Below are 16,882 nucleotides of genomic sequence, written 5' to 3' on the forward strand. Positions count from 1 at the left end.
GAGGAAATCTCTATTTCAATTTAATCTCTTAAAAATGAATTTTCTATTTCAAATAATTCTCCTGAGAAAGACTTACTGCTAATAATTAGTTTCACATTATCTTACATTTTTAAAGAAACGAACTCAATATGTGCCTATAGTATGATCATAGGGGAGTGCTAAGTGTTTATTTGAGAAAGCCTTTTTAGTCCATAGTAAAATAGTCTTAGAATAAATTCTTTATAGCCATCCTAATTATTTGGGTGCTGCATATCACATCAATTTGTAAGAACACTTTAAATGCAATACTGTACTATACATTTGCTGAAAGAAGCAGTTTTCCAATGCTTATAGAAATGAAGAATCAAATATTTGAAATAGTCTTTGGATCTGTTGGCTAGGGTGGAAGGAACCAGAGCCAGGCCTGGAAATGAGACATCAGTTTTAAAAAGCCAAGAATAAACAACTAGGATGCCCACACACTAAGCCTTTCATCCATTTAGCAATTATTTTCTAAGAATTTTTAATCTACTTTTTTAAGAATTGCAGTTTTGATATGAAAAGGAGGCGTGATTCCTTTGCTCTTTTTATTACTTGAAAGCTCTGACTTGACGTATTTCCATGGTGTCACTTTCAAATCAGATTAAAAAAAAATCCCTGCATTATTATTTTTCGGAAACTTGATTTTTAAAACCATTTCTACTTATGTAAATGTCCATTATGTTTAACTTCTGTTAAAATATACTTCTGTTTTATGAATGACAATTATTTCTCATTGATTTTCAAGTCTCATGTGCTGTAACTGAAATACTTTAGAAAAATTTTTCTGGATTTTATGTGTGTTCTTTTGAGTAAAAGTCATTATAAATAATATTAACTTTGAATTTCTAAATTGGTACCCCTTCAAAGTGTATTAATAGTTGACAATCTAGTTTAGCACTATCCAGTAGAACTTTCTGTGGTGATGGAAATATTCTATATCTGTTCTGTTCAGTACAAAAGCCACTAACTACATGTAGCTATTGAGCATTTGGAATGCAGCTGGAGTGAATAAGGAATTGAATTTTTAATATTATTTAATATTAGCTATTTTAAATTTAAATGGTTACATGTGGCTAGTAGCTGCTGTGTTGGGTAGATCAGTTCTTGTTACTATATTTTAGCAGTGTGTGTGCTTAGTAAAGTTCTGTGTCTCTAAAGATGCATAATTGAGATGCTAACTTAGACTGGCACTCACATCACAAAAAAGGTCTCTACACATATGTATCATGGGCTTCCCTATTGGGTCTCCTCTTTCTCGGAATTTCATTGTAAAAGTGGAACAATCACCAAAAAGGGAAATCATTTAACTAGAACATCCCAATCCTGTTAGTATGTCATGGTGGTATTGAAAACAAGAATAAGTAAGTTTTCACATAAAGAAAAACTCAAAATATGAAATATACCAGCCCACTGACTAAAATCTTTTGGGCACTATAATTTTCAGTTTAGCTGTTTAGTGATTGATGAGTTCATGATTTTAAATTGAATATCCCATGTGACTTGGATGATGGATGATTGGAAGTGCTTCCTTATGCAGCCATACGTTTCTGGTGTCCCTGCTAATAACTTCTAAAAATAAGTGTTGAGAATGAGTCAGAAAGTTTTCTGTGATGGTGACATTAATTTAAACATTTCCCTTAGTTTCTTCTTTAATGAATTCAAAACAATATATGTTGAAGTAAGAAATGTTTCTCTCAAAGCCTAATCTTGGAAAAACTACATAGAGAGTTAAGATCTATTTTTCTTCTGCTGTTGCAAGTTAATAATAATTTAGCACTATTATTAGAAAGTATAGCTTTTACTTGGTATCTACTATTGCTATTGGCTCTTGCTGAATTACCAATGCAAGTAAAAGGGTTGAAGATGTATTGACTGGTTAATGCAAGATACATTATTTAGCCTTACCTGTTATTATTATTTCATCTTGTTTTCTTATTAGCACTTTTTACTGTCTGGTAAAAGAAAGAAACAGGTAAATGTCAGCAGGAATAAGTGAGTCATAATTAGTGAGTTAAGAGCTCAGAAAGGAGTGCGACTGTCATAATTATCAGACTTTCACCATTCTCGTGTGTATGTACACACATACATGTGTTGGGGGGCGTTACTTGTGTAGGAAAGTTTTCTTGGATGTCTGAGGTTTTCACCCTCTTGTTCTTTTAATAATCACTCATTTTCAGGCATAACATCTATATAGTTTAGAATTAGATTTGTCTATAGGTAAAATAAAACCTAACATAAAAATCATTTAAACAAGAAAGAAGATTCTTTATTTCTCAAATAGTCCGTATTGCAGAGCTGCTTTGCTATTTCTTCATGAGAGACACAAGCTCCTTTTACCAAGTTCTCTGCCAAATTGGACACATGGCTTCCACCTCATGGTCATGATGGCTAATTAAGCTATAGAAATCACATCTGCATTCCAGAGAGTAGGAAGAAGGAAAAAAAAAAAAAAAAGAAAAGAGGCAAAGTCCTGTGCTAGCTGTCATTAAAGAGATTTCTTGGTAATTTCCAAACAAAATTGTTTTTCTAAGCTCACATATGGCCATGCTTGCCTGCAGGGTAGCTGACCCAAGGTTTTTGGAAAGAAAGGATGAAACATTTATATCCCAGTAGTAAGGTTCCTTTTGAAGATTATTGTTGAACTAGAATGACTTTCCTTCCTTACTGTAAAAATAGACTATTATTTTGGCACGTATTAGAACTATTTATGGCATATAGAGACAGAGATGTGCAAATAAAAATGCATACTTGCCAAGGGTATATGCTCTGGGTTGTAGCAAAGTTAACTTTAAGGAAGAGCCACTGTAAAAGGGTTTGGTGCCATTGAATAGGGTAATGAGATTAGGCCTTAATAAAGATATATTTGATAAGGGACAATCTTTTTATAGAGCAGTTTAGAGAAGATTCACTCCACCAGATTCACTTAACTTAGAATGATAGTAGGACATTTATAATTTTATAATTCCATTTTGTTGTGACCAGAAAATGCAGGTGGTAAAGAAAACTCACAACAAGATGACTCTAGGCAGCAAATACATGAAAGAACTAAATGGTTTGTCTATAGGAATGGACCATAAATTTATATGCTATCCTTTGAGCCCTGAATTTGCATTTTGATTGCTGACTTGGCAGAAAACCTTCAAACATAAACCAAGAACATTTGGATTGCTATTTAAGAATACTTGTATATGTTGTTTTCATTTCAAAATTATCTGAAGCATATTGTTCGTCTTCAAAATATATAGTGAACATATCCAGATACTCAGAGGGAAAAGCAATGAGTGGTGAACAGATGCTAAATTTATATTTTTGATTAAGTTATTTTTATAGTAATTGATGCATTGTAAAACATTCTCATTAATTTAATAAAACAAATTATAGTTATAGTGAAAGTTTTTATTATCATCTATAAATTTAACATCTCTTCTCTTCCATGTACTCTAAGTACACTAAGATTCTGATTTTCACAGAACAACTTCACCATGAAGCACAAAAAGCATAGTGCCTGTGGCCCACATTACTTTTAGGGGGCCCATGAAAACTTTTAGGTCAAAAAACTTAGTATTTAATACTAGTATATTTATATCTATACCAAGACAGTTGTAAAATATAATTTTTAATTATTTAAGGGAGGAGGGGCCTCACAAAATCAAAAGTCCCTAGGACCCACAAAAATTACACTGTAATGTTATAATGCCACCCTTGCATAGGCAAATAAGAATCTGTAGAAATATCTCCATTTGGCATGATGAATTGTATACCACAGTCAAACAAAAACATAACAAATAACAACTAAAACTTCTATAATTCTAACTGTGGCCAAATGTTGTTTTAAGTGTTTTACATAAATTACCTAGTTTAATTGTTACAACAAGCTTCTGAGGCAGGTGCTATTATTATAATCATTCCCATTAATTGTATAGTCTATTCTATTTTTTCATTCCAGGAAAGATCATGGAAAATCTGCTTAGCAGATACTAGCATCTGCTTTTGATCAGTAAACATAAAAGTGCTGCAGCCACTTGTATTATCCTCCCAGTAAACAAATGAAGCACAATTAGTCATCAGGTGAATGTTCAGCTTTTCCAGTCACATTTACAAAATTATAGTTTTGGTACCTCACCATCTAAAAGTTTTAAGAGGCTTTAAAGGTTTGTGAGTTTGTTTTTTCAATCTTAATAAAATGTTAGAATTATTTTTGCCAATTTATTTAATCCTAGAATCACCTACTTCCTTTATAAATAAATACTGTGAATGCTGCCACCTTGTTGGGTCTGGTTGCATGGCATCCCAGTTTTTTCAGAGGAATAGCATATGGCGACCTCTGAAATTTTATTACTATCATATCTTTATTGGATGTAATATTTGAATTTTTTCAACTTAAGAATTTTACTTGAGCTATTGTACTTAAAGGTGGCATTTGTATAAGCTGAGATTCAAATATAAGTTGAATATACCTTAAAATAATTAACTGATTAGTCAATTAACAAGAATTAAAAAGTATGTACAGCCATCATTCTACCTGAATGAGAGAACATGGAGAACTGAAACAGATAACCAGATGACTACTTTTTACAGACATGTTTGCGGGTATAATTTCAGTATTTCTACATTATTTTTTCCATCTCTATACCGTTAGTTTACTTGTTAGAAGATGGAATACCAAGCTACAAATTAATATTTTGATATATTACTATAAGATTTGATCAATCTATCATCATATATATCATATGTTTATATATACAACATAGGATACAAATAACTATTTACCTAGTTAATTCATACACAATAATAAATATCACTAGTGAGGACTCCCTAAAAGTTAAATTAGTTCTGTAACTATTATCAAGTTACATTATTACTTTAGTAGAATGAGTGAATTAGTGCATGAACTATGCACTTTAAGTAATAGTAAATAATACATTAAACATACTATTAAAAAGGACTCTGAAAATGTCTTACATATAGTTGAAATCTTTGAAGTTTAAAAGAAGAAATAGAAACAGTGATTAATTTATTTCTATCCGAGAATATAAAGTTCTTCTTGTTAGGAATTGTGTACCAACTGTATTTAAAAGCATATTTCTGAACTAGTAACCTTTTCAGTGGCCTTATCTGGGCCTCCTCTAAACTTATAGCCATCCCAGATCCAGAACCAGTTTATCAAAATGAATCATGAAGTTGGAGAGCTTGAGCAGATTTTGGAGGTTACATAGTCTAATGCTGTCATTTTATACTTGTGAAAAAGATGAGATATATAACTGTGAAGTGATCTCTATAAGGTCACACAGCTGTTTAGAGAGAGAGATGGAACTAAAATCAAGATATTAGAACCTCAGTCTCATTCCCATCCTTTACACTATACTTTATTACTTGTGCTACATGTTACACAATTAAAGTTCTATTGCTAATAAATACTACTAGGCTTGGCAGACAATTGTTATAAAGAAAAGAATGGGAGATGGATATTGCAAGTCAAAATGACAAGAAAAACTGACTTTTGGCAATATCATTTCCGTAGATTTCAGCAGGGAGAGATGAGACAACTACTTCATGTAGGGAGATACTGCTGAATTTGAGAATGACCAGATTATGAGGTTTATTTCTAGAGATATATGATCAAATTTACCTATAATTGTGAAATACAATTGTCTTACCTCTATATATTATGAAACAACAAATTGGTGATCTTTAGCCATAGAAGTACAGATGTATTTCCAAACAGAGCTGTTATTTTCCTTTTTTGAAACAAGGGGTCTAAGAGGTTAAAGATAAAATCATTAAATACCTGTCCTTGCAAACTCAGAAATGAAGCCATTATATAGCATCTCTGCTTTCTTCTAAATGCATCATCTGTAATCATCTTTAGCCTCCAAAGTAAAATTTAGAAAATATGTTTGATTATTGCTTCTCAGTATTCTGCCAAGGACAAATTTGTATCATGGTAAGGTCAGGGGAAAAGCCCTTTAAAACTCCAATCTGTCTTTGGACATTCCAATATTAGAACTGAATTACATCTGATTTTTCTTGGTACGACCCCATGCAGATGGGAACCTAGAACAATATCCTCAAAGTGTGGTCTCCACATCAGCAGTATTCGCAGCACCTGGAAACTTGTTAGAAATGCTCACTCACAGGCCACACCCCAAATTGATTATATCTAAAACTCTGGGGATGGAGACCATCAATCTGTGTTTTAAGAAGCACTCCAGCTTATTAAAACACTTAACTGATTCCAGTTAAGGTTAAAAAGTGCTGAAATATAAATTGGCAAATCGATATCTCAATCTCTCTCTCATTCTCACTCTTGCTCTTGCTCTCCTCAATCTCTCTCTCTGTTTTTCCCCTCCCCCTTCCATATCTGTCCTTCTTCTTCTCTTCCTCTTTTTCACCCTCTCTTTCTCCATCTCTTTCATCTCTTTCTGTCTCCATTCCTCCCTTTCTGTTCCTCCTTTCCTCCCTCTACTGTGAATTGGTGGTTGAAATTAGTTATTGCATTACTGTTAAATTAGAGAAGTTGCCTAATTTGATGTAAATACTCAGCTGATGACTAAGACAGCCCAGTATCTCTTCATCTCCTGCCCAGCTTTGTTTTTCCTGCACCCAGTCTGCTAATCGGTTGAAATGCTCTTGAAGAAACCTTCTTCTATTGTCAGTATTATTGTCCTTGGAGACATTGTCTCTCTGAATATAATAGAATTTCAAAGCTTACTGATTTAATCTTTCATGCTTCAAATCCAGACACTGTTCCATTCTAGGTGAAAGATTGCTATTTCTTTATTATTAAAGGAAGAATTGTGTCTTCTTAGCTATAATTAGTTATATCAGCCATCACATCAAAAGGGTAGTAATTTTCTGAACCAGAGCTTTCCAAAGGAGCAAGAAAATAATTTTACAAGTGTCTTTTTCAAGAGCATGAAAATTATGAGGCTGTAGGTTCAAACTATTCAGCTGAAAATGTATCCAAGTTAAGCCAGACATAAATTCATATTTCTCCTATTTTTTTGTGCCCCTAACTATGTTGCTATGACATATTATCTCACTGGAAGTCTTCATGAGGAGATGGCTAGACATAAGGTAAAGTTAAAAAGTGGACAACTTCCAATAAAATAAAGTAGGTGACATATCTTCATCTCAGAGACAACGAGGATTTTTTTCTTACATCATAATGAGGCAATAGTAAAGCCTTACCTGTTGTTTTGCTTCCTACTTCAGTCTCTTTTATACTCAACCATGAGCTCCTTTCTCAAAGCCTGTTTCCATTCTCATTTGCTTGCTAAAAATCCTCAGTGGCTTTGCAGAATCTGTAGATTCCTTACTCTATTCCCCACCTCTTCAAAATATTTCCTCCTCCAGTTCAATCTTTAAATGCCACCACTCTGCTAAATGAAACCAAACTTGCCTGCCCCAAGCATGACCCAGATTTTCCTGGAGCCATCCTGTAGAGAATTACAGTATTGATACACTATTAGGAATAAGCATGGCTATTGGTAACTGAACTTTGATTTGGTGAGCAAGATCTCAACACTGTGAATTTGAATGCCTTTTAAGGGTCCAATAACTAGTGTCAGTCCAGTTTGTGAGACTATTTCACACTTATCTGGCTTTCACCTTTGGCAAGGTTCTTAAAAATCTATTAGAATGGTACAAATCTTAAAATGTAGATAATAGCTTTTTGATAGAGTTGTTTGAGAATTTGCTGAAATGATATAGGTAAAATGTCTAGCATAAATAGGCACACAGTAAGTGGTAACTATTATTGTTTCCTGAACTCGTGACTTTCTCCAGCTGGTCCCTTCACCAATAATTTTGTGTCCCTTCCCTTAACGTCAAAAATCTTATGTTGCTTCATGACCTATCTCAATGCCTCCTACTCCATAAAATGTCACTCAGACCTAGTCTCACAAAATTTATAGCTCTTTTATGACATACTTCGTTGTATTTATTGATAGTCAACTGTGTTCTTTTCTCAAACTGAACCTTATTTTTTTCTTAAAAGTTTATATTTTTGAACAATGGTTTAGTCTTCTTTTTTTGAGCTCTTTATGGTACCCTGTTTATAGAAAATATTCAGTAATATCTGATGAATTAAATGAAGTTTTAATTTTAAAAAATAGACAAAATAGCAAAGTTAAGAAGTCAGAGGAACAAAACAGGTTGATATATTATAAATTATTCTTGTTGCATTGTTGATATAATATTTAACATCACATTGGTGATGTTCCTTTTTACCATTATTAAAAAAAGATGTATTTGCAAAAAATATCTCAAACTTTATGAGGCTTTGTTTTTAATTATCTATTCCTCAAAAACTTTCTTTATAAAACTCCATGTTTATATGCATGTGTGTAGCACTTCTTCAAATATTGACTTCTATACCTTGTACTTATTTCTTCTCTCCTTCAACCCCAGTATTTTTTACTTCCAGTAACTTAAAAAATATGGTGAGGCATGAAAAATCATCAAGGATGGCTAGAGACAGGGGAAGGAAGAAAACAGATAAATCTAAGAGTAGGATAAAGCCAAGAAACAGAGAATATTTACAGCACCTTTTAGATCGGTAATTTAACACTTTGCCTTCCAGGACATTTTATAATATTATCATAGACTAACCTTCAGATTAATAAAAGTGAATAGAAAGTGAAAACTTACACAAATATGGATAAAAATATTGAATCACAAATCATGTATGAGCAGCAACTGTTAAAATCAGGAACTATATATGCACATGCATTTAAATAATTATATTTCATAGATTATTTTTTCTGTCAAATTGGTAATAAGTTCAGCAAATAGGTCCAAACTCTCACAATAAAAACCACTAATATTCTGGTTAAATAAGAGCACCTTGAAGTAGTTCCAGGTGATTCTTGGGTTTGGAATACCTCTCAGATATTTCTACCTCAAGACTAAGACCTTTATGGCTCCTGATATTTCTAGATATTTGAGATAGAGTACACAGAGAGAACAAAACAACAATTTCAAAAATACATTTTAAATGGATTAACAGAATTTAATAATGTTTAACAGTCAATGTTCTAAATGTAAATTGGGGACTCTGGAAAACATAAAATAATATGTTGTAATATATAAGCCATCCTATACAAAATAGGTATATTACTAGCTGAATCTCAAAATAAGTTAGGTAAAATGTAACTAAACATTTCTATGGAAAAAAAGCACAGGTATTAACAGGTATTAATTATCACCCTTGATGAAGGTCTTAGTTAAAAAAAATCCTTATGTTTTGTATCTACCAGTAAGATATACTTATTTTCACAATTGTCTGAATGTATGTTTACTATTATTAAAATACATGAAGGTGATAACTACATTGTTTATGTAATTGACTAAAAATTACTTTCAGAGTATGAACATTGCCTAACTACATATTAATACAATTGAATAATTTTTAGAAATCCAAGGGAATATTATTAGTTCATAAATAATATTCAGTATCAAAATTAGTGAAACACTTGTCTCCTGAATACCTCCAGAATTCTGCACTGTAATCTGTCATAAAAATTATGAATCCAAGAAACTGCTCTACCCTGACCCTAAAATTACTTTACTCTGCTCTCGCCAAAGATATTTACTCTTTGAGGAAATTAGACTGCATTTTAAATTGTGAAAAATAAAGAATATTCAGACCTAAGCAGCATTTGGTGACTCTAAGTTTTTCATTAAAGTTGTTTAGTCATAGATTTACTTTTAAAACCCATGCTGCATTTAAGATTAGAAGTAGGATATCATGTCTAATATGTTTCTTTTCTACTCTAAATTTTTAAAAAAATCTGATGTCTTTTTTCTTCTACCCTAATAGGCATAACTCTCCTTAGATAGCATCATTATTACAGGGAAAGTAAAACCCTCACAGAAAATATGGGGAGTATACAGTATTATAACTAGTCTTTTCCTAGGATTTATTTCTTTTTTAAATGAGGGGGTTTATCAGCATAAGGTAAATGTTTTTTAGAAGATGGCATGTGAGAAATGTTGTGGTTGCTGTTTTTCAAGGTGGTAAAAGTATAAAAACTTGGGAATAATGATGTACCTACCTACGTTGTGTCTAGGTGATAGGTTCCCTAAAGCTTGTACCAAAATATTTTGAACATAGTACATTCAGAGTGTCATGGTAATTGGGTAAGGACTGAAACAAGCAAGATTTCTTTCTTTTCCTCATTTCAAGAACGAAAAGTTCTGTATGTATCTCATTTCTGAAATGAGACAGGCTTCTCAGTAATAGAAAAATGTTGAACAAGCAGAGAAAAGTGTTTAGACATGCATGTGTGGTCATATATATGCTGTATCACAGCATGCATTACTCATGTTGCATAATCTATTCAGAAAGCATGCCTCGGCCATCTGAGTGGAACATATCAATGTGTAAAAATTGGAGTCACTCTTTAGAACTGAAGCAAGCTTTAATAGATGCTGCACAAGCTTCTGAGACTAGACACCATGAAGATTCTCTGGGCTATTTCATTAACAAATTGTATCTCTGCAGCCTGCATTTCTCTATGTATTTATTGAACAGATAATAGGAAATAACTACTTTCTTTGTGAAGTCGTAAATAATGTGGCAGAAGGATATTAAATGCACTGAGATGTGACAGAGGAGCTAAAACTTGTGGGTTTTAGAATTTTATGATGCAAGCCATTTTTTTTCCATGAGTACATGCAAAGTAAACATAGATTTGAGTTGTTTATGTGGACAGCTATCAATTTAACATTGGAGCTGCTAAAACGAGACTACCTCAAACCCAGAACTCCTTCTTGAACTTTTTTCTGCAATACCACTTGCTGAGGGGCTTTACTAAAGTGAGAGAGAGAAAAAAATATCCCTCTTAGCCTTATCCAGAGTGTAGCTTCAAATGACGAAAAACCTTTCATGATTCCAAAGGTGGTTTTCTGTTCATGCTTCTCATAATCACTGTATGGCTCCTATAAAGGTGATAGGAGGGCACCGGCTTTTCTAGTCTAACATAGCTTTATCCTGTTTACTGAAATAGTTCCAAGCAGTGCCATGCCGAGTTGATACATTACCATTCTTACTGCTATCAGCGTGAAAGCTCTTTTGGGTTGTCTTTTGAGGACTTAGTGGGATTTTACAATTATTTTTTAACAGTAAGTGAAGAAAAACTCAAGTAGAGACAAAATTACAGAATTAAGGTTTCAAGTGGCATAGACATTGCATTTGCTTTTTATTATCACACACAACCTCAAATTATATCAGCCCATATAACTTGCTGATTTAAATATTGATTTCAGTCATTATTGATGAGAAATACATACCCTAGATATGATCACTGTGATCCTCTCATCTGGAAGTCATATTTGTATTGTTCTAAGAAGTGTGGGGACAGGTATATCTAGAATTAATTTTGCCCATGGCTGTTTATCAGCTGTGAAAATGACAAATTGTTTAGTTTTTCTGGGTCTCAGTTTCCTTACTTGAATAAAGCAAGGGATTTAAAACAAGAGGACTTGAACACATTTATCTTATCTCTACCTCTTTCTGATACCTCATTAAATGGAAAGCAAATGAATTTTGCAATGTATAAACCTACAAGGAAAGGGAGACTAGAATAGGAGATGACAGTAAATGAATGTTAATCATAAGATTTCAAGAAATGGGTTGTGAAATATATGGACGGTAGCAAGTGACTCAGTAGATTAGATAAGCGAAGACCTAAGTACCTTTTACAGGGGACACGAACACAAAACAGGCTACTGTGCAGCACAAAACCAGAGAGGTGTGAGAAGTGGAAGTATTTGTTAGTTTGGAAGACATGAGTGGGGAAGGAGATAAAGGTCTTTATAGGGAATAGTTAGATCATTAGATGCCAGTGGCTCACCCTGTGCATCCAGGAAATTGCTGTTCTCCAACTCTGGTAAAAGATAAGATACTTAATCTTTGGGGAAATCCAAGCAAAAGAAGCTTGGTACCACAGAGAACGAAGGTGTGGTATCATATTGAAAATAAGAGTGTTTGCAGAAGGTCTACATAATATTCTATGTAACTGAATATATCTCTAGAAGAAAAAGAAAGTAATGTGCCTACAAATAAGAGAATTTCTCTAGTGACTAGTTAAAATATAATAGAAAGTATTTATTTATTTATTCATTCATTCAGTTCTGACATAGCTTATTATGTGCCAAGCTTTCTTCTAAGTACTCCACAAATACTAGATCTTGCAAAGGCCAATACCTCCATATGAGATAGTGTTATTAGTCTCCTACCTTCAGATTCAGCCAACCTCTCTAATCCAGTCTCTGATCTTGTCACTCTCTAGTTTAAAACTCTTTAGTAACAACTTTCTGTATACAATAAAACTGAAGCTTTTTATTTTGGTGTACAAGACCTTTCATTGTCTACACACCAGTCATAAGGAGTTCCTTGCCATAGGCTAAATTCTCTCATGCTTATTTGCCTTTACACATACTGTCCCTTTTGGCTTTTGCTTTTTAAAATCTTGTGTGCTTCACAGGTTTCTGCTGTTTTTCTGAATCTCAATTTTTACTTCTTCTATGATGCCTTTCCTAACTCCCCCAAGAGGAACTGATGATTATCTTATTCCCATGTTTGCAGAGCACCTGGGACTTTTCCTTACTACAGCACATATGACACTATCACTGTACTCATGACCGAGAGAGGGGGGGGGAGAGAGAGAGAAAGAGACAATAATGTTGGTGACACAGTGTTAATTTTAGGATGACGTGCTTTAAAATATGCGTATAAAGAATAAGTGATCTATTAGAAGCTGAGGAACTTATATTAACCTAAAATTTAAAAAAATATAGTATATCAACAAATAAATTCATACAACTGGTAATTGCATTTTAGTTAGTAGCACAACATATGTCATTTGCAGTTTTAGAAATAAGGAAGAACAATTTAATTTATACTACATGTTTTTCTTTAAAAGAAACATTTTTGTTATACAAATACGATTGACACCTGTTAACTATTATTTGTCACATAAATATCTGGCTTAGAACATGCAGAATGGCATAATCAGGAGATTTAGTCTGTTTCTGTGCCTTTGTTTCACACTATTGAATTATTAGCAAATATAATTCTGTTTAAATAATGTGGATTATAGAAAGCTTTGTATTATATATTGTTTATATTTATGTGTATATGTACATGTATGTACATATCTGTCTACATATGTGTGTATTTATAATAGGAAAGTATATATTAAATTTATATTTTGTTTGGTTGGTGAGTATCGTAGACTCACTGGGTTCTTAGTTTTATCACTTGCAAAATTTATTCCCTCTTATTTATTTAGGTTCTTGATATTAGTAATTAGAACATAGACACATGCTGCATCTTTTTAGCAAAGCTGTGCTCTTTGGGAATTTTTGATTATATGAACAGAATTTTTGATGGAAGTCTCAAAAAGCCAAGTGATCTCTTGATAAGAATGTACATTTTAAAGAAAGTCTTTTGCAGTTTTATAAATAATTATTCAAGTGGCGTTTGTTATAGAAAACAATCAGAATGAAAAAGAACAATACAGATATTCTAAACATTTGCCAACATTTCCCTTTACAATGATAGTAAGAATTTTAATTAATTATAGAGGCAATTTGGGATAGAATGGGATGTTTGAGAAATATTAATAGCACTAATTGAGGAAGACTTGAAAATGAGTCTAACATTTCTAAATTGCCTCCTTTTAGTAATAGCAGTGACTAGCATTACTGACTAACTGCAATATTACAGTAACTATTCTGAATGGACTGTCTTCTTAGGACAATACACAATAGGTAAGTTTTGCCCACACTTTTTTACACTTGTGCTGTAAGATACTCACATTTGTTAAGAAGAGGAAACTGACACAAAATTGCAAAGTACTTGCTAAGATCAAACAGCTAGAGAGTGATTGTGTAGAAGATGTTAGGAGGGGATATTTGATTCATATTTAGTACTTTTTTTTTTAGACAGAGTCTCCCTTTGTTGCCCAGGCTAGAGTGAGTGCCATGGCGTCAGCCTAGATCACAGCAACATCAAACTCCTGGGCTCAAGCAATCCTGCTGCCTCAGCGTCTCAAGTAGCTGGGACTACAGGCACACACCACCATGCCCGGCTAATTTTTTCTATATATATTAGTTGGCCAATTAATTTCTTTCTATTTATAGTAGAGACAGGGTCTCGCTTTTGCTCAGGCTGGTTTCGAACTCCTGACTCGAGCAATCTGCCCGCCTCGGCCTCCTAGAGTGCTAGGATTACAGGCGTGAGCCACCACGCCTGGCCCATATTTAGTACTTAAAAATTGACATTCATAGCAATAGCAACAAAAATTCATACATCCAGCCTCACAGGATTGCTTGAACTCTTCCCTAATTTTCCCAAGTGCTACTGTATTCACTGTCTACCTTCTTCAATAATATAATAGTTCTAGCTTAGTCTTGATTGGATGAGCATGAAGAAGTATTATCATCAGTGATATTACAGAAAATAAACTCTCAGACACATAAGTATTGATAGTATTAGGAATAATAACAACAAAATAAAGTTAGATTTGGATATATGGATGGAAAACTGGGTAAGTGACCTGGTTTCCACCAATTGTTTTAAGGAGATCAGAAAGAGAATCTTTTGGAATTTTTTTTTCAAAACTGATGAGATCATTCCCAACATTTTTGACAAATCTCAGACTTCCAGCTATGAAAAGCATAACCCAGTCTTGAAGCATGTCTAAACATTCTGTTTAGACATTAAAAACATTCTGAGGGCTTTCCATGGCAGAAATCCAAAGAAGTGGATTTATTTATAGTGGTTTGTTGATTCATTTGAAACTTTATTAACCAACCCTGCACCCATGTAATCAAAAACTGTCTGATAATTGCATACTTTCATTTCTCTCTGTGATCACTTGAAAATTTCACTAGGAATTTTCTTTATCTGGTCTGGCACAAGAGTTGGATTGAAGCATATATAGAAAAGAGATGTGTGTGGAATAGAAATTTAGCTTGTTACTACTGTCTAGGAAAGCTATCATAAATAACTTGATTGATATAGTTGTTCATCCTATTATCAGAAGAGATAAAATATTTCTATTGTATATGTATGTAAGTCTACAACACATGAAATTTAAATAGTTATTCAGGAGCTTGTTTTATTATTAAGGTTAAGACTTTTGGGGCCAGAAAGCAGTTGTTAAATGTCTTCTTGTGGAAAGAAATTATATTACTAATAGCTTAAAAGTACATTGTAACAATTTTAAATGTAGAAAGCACATTATGGTTGACTTATGCCACATTTTCTGTCCTTCCTTCTTTCCATTCAATTTGTAATTACAGAACCTGAATGGCAAGAATAGAAGCAGCCAGGGCTGTATAGAATGCCATAGGCAGCCTTTATGGTGGCTTCCAGATTGCTTCTAGGTCTGTCCCTGCTGGTGGAGTACGAAAGCTTTGTTTTTCTTTGGAAAACTCTCCTCAAGATGTCTTTTGGGAATTTGTTTTTTAAATTTAAAGAACAGTGTCCTTCTTTGGAAACATGCAATATTTTTAGAATCCTGTGATGTTTTACTGTAAGACATAAGCCAACAGTTTATACATCCCTGTCCAGGAAGTTGAATAATAAGTAATCCAGGGAATTTAAACCACTCTTTTAAGCCTTTTTAAGAACATTTTTATTACTTCTGTATAAATACAAAAAAAAAAAAATAGACTGAGTTTCCACTCACTTCAAAAAGAGTCCTATACTAGGGTTAAAAAAATAAACAAATTCAGGTGAAAAGAGAATTATTAAGATTCAATGAATTTATTTCTTACTTTTTGACATTAGTTTTGTACAAGCAGAATAGAAGTTATGTAGGGAATATATGTATGTATTTTTCAAGTGCATCTTTTTGGTTATTTGATTAAGGCCAAACAAATATTCAAATAAACAATATGGACATTTTCTATTTTCTAACTCTTGGTTTAAAAGACTAATTAGTAAAATGGACAATTTATGGACAGTGTGGAGGAATAAATGCATAATTAAATTATTGCTTAATAATTCTTTGTCATTTCATATATTTTATTCTGATTATCCTCCAGTAACATAAAGAAGAAATTATAAATCTTATTTTATGCAAGAGAAACAGACTTTAAAGGCTTCACTGGTCCTTCATACAGCTAATATGTGTCAGGGCTGAGGTAAGAAATAGGTTTATAAACAGCATAAAGAATGCCTAAATAAATCAGATTTGTTGTTTATATAGTATAGTATTTTAAAAAAACAGTGCATAATTGTAGTTGATTGCCAAGATATAGATTATGTGGCTTGAACTCTATAACAGTCTCTACAGAGAAATGTAGGAGTCCACATTAAATATGAAAAAAATACTAAAATGTTATTTTTAAAAATTGAGTATGTTAAATTGCATCGCCTCATTAGCTACATTGGAAGGATAAGCTGTAGAGCTCTTTCCTTGCTGAAATAATGCTTGTGTTATCACCATTGAAACTTTTCTTAAGGGAATGCAAGTGTGTGCATGCACTGCACACACGATCTGGGGAGGATATAAAAAGTATAATTATTGAAATATATATGGAAGTAAATTATCAATTTACCAGTTGATTAGAGTTTAGTCCAACTTAAGTTGCTTTATAAAGAGAAAAAAGCATTTATTAGTATGATTTATTTAGGACCCATGCAAGCTTGAAAGAATCGAACCTCAGTCATCATTGCATTAGGGTTTCTGCTGCCTCCCACCTTCTCCAGGAAAACGCATCCACAAGATCCACAAGCTTGACTCCCAACCGCAAAGGAGGAATTTGAGCAGAGCCAGGAATTTTCTCTGGAAATTGGCATCTTAACAGGAAACAGTGTTTGACTTCACATTTATCATACTTT

General features: G+C 33.0%; 1 protein-coding gene across 1 annotated transcript in view; it reads left to right on the forward strand.

Annotated features, from left to right (window-relative positions):
- Positions 1–16,882, forward strand: part of KCND2 (potassium voltage-gated channel subfamily D member 2) — a 457,916-nt gene that overhangs the window by 25,348 nt on the left and 415,686 nt on the right. The gene's annotated exons all lie outside the window — the stretch shown is intronic.

Source organism: Microcebus murinus, chromosome 9 (assembly GCF_040939455.1).
Source record: "Microcebus murinus isolate Inina chromosome 9, M.murinus_Inina_mat1.0, whole genome shotgun sequence".
Classification (NCBI taxonomy): Eukaryota; Metazoa; Chordata; class Mammalia; order Primates; family Cheirogaleidae; genus Microcebus; species Microcebus murinus.